Raw genomic sequence first — 10,177 nt, 5'->3', positions numbered from 1 at the left:
AGGAGTTTTGTGTCATTTTGGGGGTGGTTTGGGTCATTTTTGGGGTGGATTGGGTCATTTTGAGGAGTTTTGTGTCATTTTGGGGGAGTTTTGTGTCATTTTTGGGCGTTTTGGGGGATTTTGAGATAATTTGGGGTCATTTTGGGAGGGTTTCAGGTAATTTTGGGGGGGATTTGGAGTAATTTTAGGAGTTTGGGATAATTTTGGGGAGATTTGGGGTCATTTCAGGAGGGTTTGGGGTCATTTTTTGGGGTCAGTTTTGAAGATTTTGAGTCATTTCGGGGGAGTTTTGGGTCAATTTGGGGATTTGGGGAAATTTTGGGGAGATTTGGAATTTTTTGGGGTCATTTCAGTGGAGTTTGGGGGAGATTTGGGGTCATTTTTGGGGAATTTGGTGTCATTTTTGAGCCTTTTAGGACAATTTGGGAGATTTTGGGATAATTTGGGGGTTCTTTTGAGGGAGTTTGGGGTCAGGTTTGAGGAGTTTGGATCATTTTGGGGAATTTTGGGATCATTCTGGGGTATTTTGGGGTCATTTTTAGGTCATTTGGGGTCATTCCGGGATAATTTTGGGGTCATTTTCGGTATTTTTGGGTCATTTTAGGGCAATTCTGGGGTATTTTTTGGTAATTTCAAATATTTTGGGGTCATTTGGGGATAATTTGGGTAATTTGGGATAATTTTGGGTCATTTTTAGGTATTTTGGGGTCATTTCAGGTCCTTTTGGGTAATTTTGGGATCATTTTGAGCCATTTTTTGGTCATTTTGGGGCAATTTTGGGGAATTTTGGGGTCATTTTGGGATCATTTGGGTAATTTAGGATCATTTTGAGATCATTTTGGGCCATTTTGGGGTATTTTGGGGTATTTGGGGGTAATTTTTGGGTATTTTGGGGTTATTTCGTGTCCTTTTGGGCCATTTTGGGATAATTTAGGTCATTTTTAGGTCATTTTGGGTCATTTTGGGTCCATTTTGGGTCATTTTTGGGTATTTTGGGTCATTTTGGGATAATTTTGGCCATTTTTAGGTCATTTTGGGTCATTTTGGGCCATTTTTGGGTCATTTTGGGTCAGTTTGGGTCATTTTGGGCCATTTTTGGGTCATTTTTAGGTCATTTAGGGTCCTTTAGGGTCATTTTGGGATCATTTGGAGCCATTTTGGGGTCATTTTTAGGTAATTTCGGGCGATTTTGGGCCATTTTTGGGTATTTTGGGGTCATTTGGGATCATTTTGAGCCATTTTGGGGTCATTTTAAGGTAATTTTGGGTCATTTTGGGCCATTTTTGGGTATTTTGGGGTCATTTAGGGTCATTTTGGGCCATTTTTGGGTCATTTTTGGGTGTTTTGGGGTATTTTGGGGTCATTTGGGGTAATTTTGGGTAATTTTGGGATCATTTTGAGCCATTTTTGGGTCATTTTCTGGTAATTTTGGACCATTTTTGGGTCTTTTGGGGTCATTTTGGGTCATTTTGGATCATTTTGGGCCATTTTGGGCCATTTTTGGGTATTTTGGGGTCATTTGGGGTCATTTTGGGCCATTTTGGGGCCATTTTTGGGTCATTTGGGGTAATTTTGGGTAATTTTGGGATCATTTTGAGCCATTTTTGGGTCATTTTCTGGTAATTTCGGACCATTTTTGGGTCTTTTGGGGTCATTTTGGGTCGTTTTGGATCATTTTGGGCCATTTTGGGCCATTTTTGGGTATTTTGGGGTCATTTGGGGTCATTTTGGGTAATTTTTGGGTCATTTTTGGGTCATTTTTGGGTATTTTGGGGTCATTTTGGGTCATTTTGGGTCATTTTGGGGCATTTTGGGGTCATTTTTAGGTCATTTTGGGTCCTTTTGGGTCATTTTTGGGATCATTTTGAGCCATTTTTGGGTCATTTTGGGGTAATTTTGGGCCTTTTTTGGGTATTTTGGGGTCATTTGGGTCATTTTGGGATCATTTTGGGCCAATTTTGGGTCAGTTTGGGTCAGTTTGGGTCATTTTGGGCCATTTTGGGGTCATTTTGGGATCATTTTCAGCCATTTTGGGGTCATTTTAAGGTAATTTTGGGCCATTTTGGGCCATTTTTGGGTATTTTGGGGTCATTTGGGGTCATTTTGGGCCATTTTTGGGTCATTTTTGGGTGTTTTGGGGTCATTTGGGGTAATTTTGGGTAATTTTGGGATCATTTTGAGCCATTTTTGGGTCATTTTGTGGTAATTTTGGACCATTTTTGGGTATTTTGGGGTCATTTTCGGTCAGTTTGGATCATTTTGGGCCATTTTTGGGCCATTTTTGGGTCATTTTGGGTCATTTAGGGTCATTTTGGGATCATTTTGGGCCATTTTTGGGTCATTTAGGGTCATTTTGGGATCATTTTGAGCCATTTTGGGGTCATTTTTAGGTAATTTTGGGTCATTTTTGGGCAATTTTTGGGTATTTTGGGGTCATTTTGGGTCATTTTGGGCCATTTTTAGGTAATTTTGGGCCATTTGGGGCCATTTTGGGGTATTTTGGGGTCATTTTGGGTCAGTTTGGGTCATTTTGGGCCATTTTGGGGTCATTTAAGGTCATTTAGGGTCATTTTGGGATAATTTTGGCCATTTTTAGGTCATTTTGGGTCATTTTGGGTCCATTTTGGGTCATTTTGGGCCATTTTTGGGTCATTTTGGGCCATTTTGGGGTCATTTGGGGTCATTTGGGGTCATTTTTGGGTATTTTGGGGTCATTTGTGTCATTTTGGGATCATTTTGGGATCATTTTGGGCCATTTTTGCGTCATTTTCGGGTCATTTTGGGCCATTTCAGCCTCTCCCCCCCCACTTCCCCTCCCCCCCCCGCCCCAGCGGGGCCCTTTCGCAACGGTGACGTCATCGGGCCCAACCCGTTGGGGCTCATTAACGAGGGCGTTAATTGGCCTTAATTAGCAGCCCTAATTAGCGGGCACCGCCCCGCCCCGCCCCCACCCCGGCCCGGGGCTCGGTGACCTCCGGAGACCCCGCGGGGGCTGATGGGAAAGGGGCGGGGCCTGGGAAAGGGGCGGGGCCAGCCTGGGGATCCCAGTTTGGGATCGGGATCCCAGTTTGGGGTCCCAGTTTGGGGCTGGAGTTCCCAGATTAGGGTCCCAGTTTGGGGTTGGGGTTCCCAGTTTGGGGTCAGGGTTCCCAGTTTGGGGTTCAGGTCCCAGTTTGGGTTCCCAGTTTGGGGCTGGAGTTCCCAGTTTGGGTTCCCAGTTTGGGGTTTGGGGTCCCAGTTTGGGGTTTGGATCCCAGTTTGGGGTCCCAGTTAGGGGTTGGGGGTCCCAGTTAGGGGTTGGGGGTCCCAGTTAGGGGTTGGGGATCCCAGTTTAGGTCCCAGTTTGGGGTTGGGTTCCCAGTTCAGGTTCCCAGTTCAGGTTCCCAGTTCGGGGTCGGGGTCCCCAGTTTGGGGTTTGGATCCCAGTTTAGGTTCCCAGTTTGGGGTTGGAGTTCCAGTTCAGGTTCCCAGTTTGGGTTCCCAGTTTAGGGTCAGGGGTCCCAGTTTGGGGTTGGGGTTCCCAGTTCAGGTTCCCAGTTCGGGGTCGGGGTCCCCAGTTTGGGTTCCCAGTTTGGGGTTGCGGTTCCCAGTTTGGGTCCCCATTTTGGCGTTTGGATCCCAGTTTGGGTTCCCAGTTTGGGGTCAGGGTTCCCAGTTCGGGGTTTGGATCCCAGTTTGGGGTCCCAGTTTGGGGTTGGGTTCCCAGTTTGGGGTCGGGTTCCCAGTTTGGGGCTGGGGTCCCAGTTTGGGGTTGTTGGTCCCAGTTTGGGATCCCAGTTTGGGGCTGGGGTCCCAGTTTGGATCCCAGTTTGGGGTCCCAGTTTGGGGCTGGGGTCCCAGTTTGAGTTCCCAGTTTGGGGGTCCCAGTTTGGGGTTGGGTTTCCCAGTTTGGGGTTTGGATCCCAGTTTGGGGTTCCAAGTTTAGGGTTGGGTTCCCAGTTTGGGTTCCCAGTTTGGGGTTTGGGGTCCCAGTTTGGGTTCCCAGTTTTGGGCTGGAGTTCCCAGTTTGGGTCCCCAGTTTGGGGTTGGGGGTCCCAGTTTGGGGTTGGGTTCCCAGTTCAGGTTCCCAGTTTGGGTTCCCAGTTTGGGGTCGGGGTTCCCAGTTTGGGTTCCCAGTTTGGGGTTGGGATCCCAGTTTGGGGTTCCAAGTTTGGGGTTGGGGTCCCAGTTCAGGATCCCAGTTTGGGGTTGGGATCCCAGTTTGGGGCTGGGGTTCCCAGTTTGGGGTTGGGGTTCCCAGTTTGGGGTTTGGTTCCCAGTTTGGGATCCCAGTTTGGGATTCCCAGTTTGGGGTTCCCAGTTTGGGTTCAGGCCCCGCCCACCAGAAACTGGCCCCGCCCCTTCCCCGTGGGAACCGGAACCAGGGAGGGACTGGGACAAACTGGGATGAACTGGGACAAACTGGGATGAACTGGGATGAACTGGGAGAGTGAAACTGTTACTAGGACAAACTGGGATGAACTGGGATGGACTGGGATGAACTGGGACAAACTGGGACCAGCTGGGAGAGTGAAACTGGTACTGGGACAAACTGGGACCAACTGGGAGAGAAGGACGCTCGACTGGGTCAAACTGGGATAAACTGGGACGGGGTGACAGTGAGAACTGGGGCTAAACTGGGCCAAACTGGGACTGTGGGACTGGGCCAAACTGGGCCAAACTGGGCCAGGAAGAACCCGGGAACTGGGGCCAAACTGGGCCAAACTGGGCCAGGAAGAACCCGGGAACTGGGGCCAAACTGGGCCAAACTGGGCCAGGAAGAACCCGGGAACTGGGGCCAAACTGGGCCAAACTGGGCCAAACTGGGCCAAACTGGGCCAAACTGGGCTAAACTGGGACAGGGTGACAGCGGGGAACTGGGACCAACTGGGAGAGAAGAGACAGCAGGAACTGGGGCCAAACTGGGCCAAACTGGGACAGGGTGACACTGGGAACTGGGACAAACTGGGATGGGGCCAAACCGGGAACTGGGGCCAAACTGGGACAGGGTCAAACTGGGCCATACTGGGCCAAACTGGGATGGGGTGACACCGGGGAACTGGGACAAACTGGGACAAACTGGGAAAAACTGGGATGGGGTGACAGTGGGGAACTGGGGCCAAACTGGGACAGGGTCAAACTGGGCCATACTGGGCCAAACTGGGATGGGGTGACAGTGGGAAACTGGGACAAACTGGGACAAACTGGGATGGGGCCAAACCGGGAACTGGGGCCAAACTGGGACAGGGTGACTCCAGGAACTGGGGCCAAACTGGGCCAAACTGGGATGGGGTCAACCTGGGACAAACTGGGGCCATACTGGGACAGGGTGACACCAGGGAACTGGGACAAACTGGGATGGGGTCAAACTGGGCCAAACTGGGCCATACTGGGATGGGGTGACACCGGGGACTGGGGCCAAACTGGGCCAGGGTCAAACTGGGCCAAACTGGGCCAAACTGGGATGGGGTCAACCTGGGACAAACTGGAGCCAAACTGGGACAGGGTGACACCAGGGAACTGGGACAAACTGGGAGAGGGTGACACCAGGAACTGGGGCCAAACTGGGATGGGATGACAGTGGGGAACTGGGCCAAACTGGGACCAAACTGGGACGGGGTGACTCGGAGAACTGGGGCCAAACTGGGACAAACTGGGATGGGGTGACACCGGGGAATTGGGGCCAAACTGGGCCAAACTGGGACAGGGTGACACCAGGAACTGGGGCCAAACTGGGATGGGGTGACACCGGGGAACTGGGCTAAACTGGGACGGGGTGACACCGGGAACTGGGCCAAACTGGGACAGGGTGAATCCAGGAACTGGGGCCAAACTGGGACAGGGTGACACCAGGAACTGGGACCAAACTGGGACAGTGGGACTGGGCCAAACTGGGATGGGGTGACACTGGGGAACTGGGGCCAAACTGGGACGGGGTGACTCGGGGAACTGGGCTAAACTGGGATGGGGTGACACCAAGAACTGGGGCCAAACTGGGACGGGGTGACACCAGGAACTGGGCCAAACTGGGACGGGGTGACACCAAGAACTGGGGCCAAACTGGGACAGGGTGACACCGGGGAACTGGGACAAACTGGGACGAGGTGACACCAGGAACTGGGGCCAAACTGGGACGGGGTGACACCGGGGAACTGGGCCAAACTGGGACGGGGTGAATCCAGGAACTGGGGCCAAACTGGGACGGGGTGACACCGGGGAACTGGGCCAAACTGGGCCAAACTGGGACGGGGTGACACCAGGAACTGGGGCTAAACTGGGACAGGGTGAATCCAGGAACTGGGGCCAAACTGGGACGGGGTGAATCCAGGAACTGGGCCAAACTGGGCCAGGGTGACTGGGCCAAACTGGGCCATACTGGTGCCCCCTCCCCCCTCCCCCCCTCCCCCCGCCCCTCCCCCCCCCAAACCTGCGCGCCGCCCCTCGGGGGGGCCGGGGGGGGGAGGGGCCGCCCCGGCTCCTTCCTCGCTCGCCGCCGTCGCCGCCGTTGTCCCCTCGCCGTCCCCGCCGTGTCCCCGCTGTCCCCTCGCCGTCCCCGCGCTGTCCCCAAAGGGGGACACGCCCCTCCCCCACCCCCCTCCCCGCAGGACACGCCCCTCCCCTCCCCTCCCCCACCCCCCTCCCCAAATTTTTAATTGGGGCGTGGGGGACGCGGATTAATCCGGGCGGGGCTGCGGGGGGGGAGGGGAGGGAGGGAGGGGTGGAGGGGGTGGGGGAGGGGCGGGGAGGGAGAAGTGGGGGGGGGAAAATTTGGGGGGGATTTTGGGGGTTTCTGATTGGCTGAGAGGGGATTTTGGGGGAGGGGGGAATTTTATGAGGGATTTGGGTGAAGATTTTGGGGGTTTCTGATTGGTTGGGAGGGATTTTTGGGGGGATTTTTGAGGGGCTCCTGATTGGCAGAGAGGGGATTTTGGGGGGATTTTTGAGGGATCCTGATTGGCTGAGAGGGGATTTTTGAGGAGATTTTGGGGGTTTCTGATTGGTTAGGAGGGATTTTTTGGGGAGATTTTGGGGGTTTCTGATTGGCTGAGAGGGGATTTTGGGGGGTCCTGGTTGGTAAGGAGGGATTTTTGGGGGGATTTGAGGGGCCCTGATTGGCTGAGAGAGGATTTTGGGGGGATTTTTGGGGGGTCGTGGTTGGTTAGGAGGGATTTTTGGGGAGATTTTGGGGGGCCCTGATTGGCTGAGAGGAGATTTAGGGGGGATTTTTGGGGGGTCCTGGTTGGCTGAGAGAGGATTTTGGGGGGGATTTTGGGGGATCCTGATTGGCTGAGAGGGGATTTTGGGGGGTCCTGGTTGGTAAGGAGGGATTTTTGGGGGGATTTTGGGGGTTTCTGATTGGTTGGGAGGGATTTTGGGGGGGATTTTTGGGGGGCTCCTGATTGGCTGAGAGGGGATTTTGGGAGAATTTTGGGGGGTCCTGATTGGTAAGGAGGGATTTTGGGGGGTTCTGGTCGGTTAGGAGGGATTTTTGGGGGTCCTGATTGGCTGAGGGGGAATTTGGGGGGATTTTTGGGGTGTCCTGATTGGCTAGGGGGATTTTGGGGGGTCCTGGTTGGCTGAGAGGGGATTTGGGAGAATTTTTGGGGGGTCTTGATTGGCTGAGAGGGAATTTGGGAGAATTTTGGGGGGTCCTGATTGGCTGAGAGGGGATTTGGGAGAATTTTGGGGGGTCGTGGTTGGTTAGGAGGGATTTGGGGGGGATTTTGGGGGATCCTGATTGGCTGAGAGAGGATTTTGGGAGAATTTTGGGGGTCTTGATTGGCTGAGAGGGGATTTTGGGGATTTTTGGGGGTTTCTGATTGGCTGAGAGGGGATTTTGGGGAGATTTTGGGGGGTCTTGATTGGCTGAGAGGGGATTTTGGGAGAATTTTGGGGGTTTCTGATTGGTTAGGAGGGATTTTGGGGGGTGATTTTGGGGGGTCCTGATTGGCTGAGAGGGAATTTTGAGGGGATTTTTGAGGGCTCCTGATTGGCTGAGAGGGGATTTGGGAGAATTTTTGGGGGGTCTTGATTGGCTGAGAGGGAATTTGGGAGAATTTTGGGGGGTCCTGATTGGCTGAGAGGGGATTTGGGAGAATTTTGGGGGGTCGTGGTTGGTTAGGAGGAATTTGGGGGGGGATTTTGGGGGATCCTGATTGGCTGAGAGGGGATTTTGGGGGAATTTTGGGGGGATCCTGATTGGCTGAGAGAGGATTTTGGGGGGATTTTTGGGGGGTCGTGGTTGGTTAGGAAGGATTTTTGGGGAGATTTTGGGGGGCCCTGATTGGCTGAGAGGAGATTTTGGGGGGATTTTTGAGGAGTCTTGATTGGCAGAGAGGGAATTTTGGGAGAATTTTGGGGGGTCCTGGTTGGTAAGGAGGGATTTTGGGGGGGATTTTGGGGGTTTCTGATTGGTTAGGAGGGATTTTTGGGGGGGGATTTTGGGGGGTCCTGATTGGCTGAGAGGGGATTTTGGGGGGATTTTTGGGGAGTCGTTGTTGGTTGGGAGGGATTTTTGGGGGATCCTGATTGGCTGAGAGGGGATTTTTGGGGGAGATTTTGGGGGGCCCTGATTGGCTGAGGGGGAATTTTGGGGGATTTGTGGGGGATCCTGATTGGCTGAGAGGGGATTTTGGGGGGCCCTGATTGGTTAGGAAGGATTTTGGGGAGGGATTTTGGGGGCTCCTGATTGGCTGAGAGGGGATTTTGGGAGAATTCTGGGGGGTCCTGGTTGGTTAGGAGGGATTTTTGGGGAGATTTTGGGGGGTTCTGATTGGCTGAGAGGAGATTTTGGGAGGATTTTTGGGGGGTCCTGATTGGCTGAGAGGGGATTTGGGGGGATTTTTAGGGGTTCCTGATTGGTTGGGTGAGGAATTTTGGGGAAAATTTTGGGGGGATCCTGCTTGGTTGTGGGGGATTTTGGGGGGATTTCTGGGGGTCCTGATTGGCTGAAGGGGAATTTTGGGGGATTTTAGGGGGAATTTTGCAGGGTCCTGATTGGCTGAGGGGATTTTTGGGGAATTTAGGGCCATCCTGATTGGTTGGGGGAGGGGTTTTGGGGGATTTGGGGGAAATTTTGGGGGATGTTTGGAGAGTCCTGATTGGCTGGGGGGGAAATTTGGGGGAGGGGGGATTTTGGGGTAGTTTCATTTTCCCGCCTTTTCCCCTCTCATTTTCCCGCCATTTCCCCCTCATTTTCCCGCCATTTCCCCCCTCATTTTCCCGCCTTTTCCCCCCCCATTTTCCCGCCATTTCCCCCTCATTTTCCCCCCTCATTTTCCCGCCATTTCCTCCTCATTTTCCCGCCTTTTCCTCCTCATTTTCCCGCCACTTCCTCCTCATTTTCCCGCCATTTCCTCCTCATTTTCCCGCCTTTTCCCCCTCATTTTCCCGCCTTTTCCCCCCTCATTTTCCCGCCTTTTTCCCCTCATTTTCCCGCCTTTTTCCCCTCATTTTCCCGCCTTTTTCCCCTCATTTTCCCGCCTTTTCCCCCTCATTTTCCCGCCTTTTCCCCCTCATTTTCCCGCCATTTCCCATTGATTTTCCCGCCTTTTCTCCCTCATTTTCCCGCCATTTCTCTACCATTCCCCCCCCCAATTTCCCCCCCCAAAATGACCAAATTTGCATTTTCTCCCCCGAAAAATCCAGCACCGCCCTGACCAATCAGAGTCTTTATTGTGGGCGGAGCTCGCGCCGCCTTTTAAATTAAAATACAAAACCCCAAAAATCCCAAAAAACACCCGGAAACGCCCCAAAAACGCTGCGGGGGGAGGGGCTGGACCCATTTTTGGGGGGGAGGAAGAATTGGGGGAGGGGCCCGTGGGAGGGGGATGGGGGGAATCGGGGTGGGGGAGGGGTCTCCAGGGCTGGAGGCATCTCAAGGATTTTTGGGAGCACCCCAAAATTTCATTCCCACGGATTTTGGGACCTTCTGATTGGCTGGAGGCATCTCAGGAATTTCCAACATCCTCTTCCCACGACTCTTGGTTGACTGGAGGGATCTTCAGGACTTCCAGGACCTTCTCCAGGACCTGCCCGTGATTCTTGGGTCTTCCCAGTTGACTGGAGGCATCTCCGTGGCTTCGAGGAACGCCTCAGAGCCTTCTTCCCGCGACGCGGGGTCGGCCACGACTCGGTTGACCACCGTGATCCTTGGATGACCTCCACGACTCTTGGTTGGCCACCATGATTCTTGGTT

This window comes from Fringilla coelebs, assembly GCF_963513975.1.
Source record: "Fringilla coelebs genome assembly, chromosome: 34".
NCBI classification, from domain to species: Eukaryota; Metazoa; Chordata; class Aves; order Passeriformes; family Fringillidae; genus Fringilla; species Fringilla coelebs.
This window is presented reverse-complemented; position numbering follows the sequence as displayed.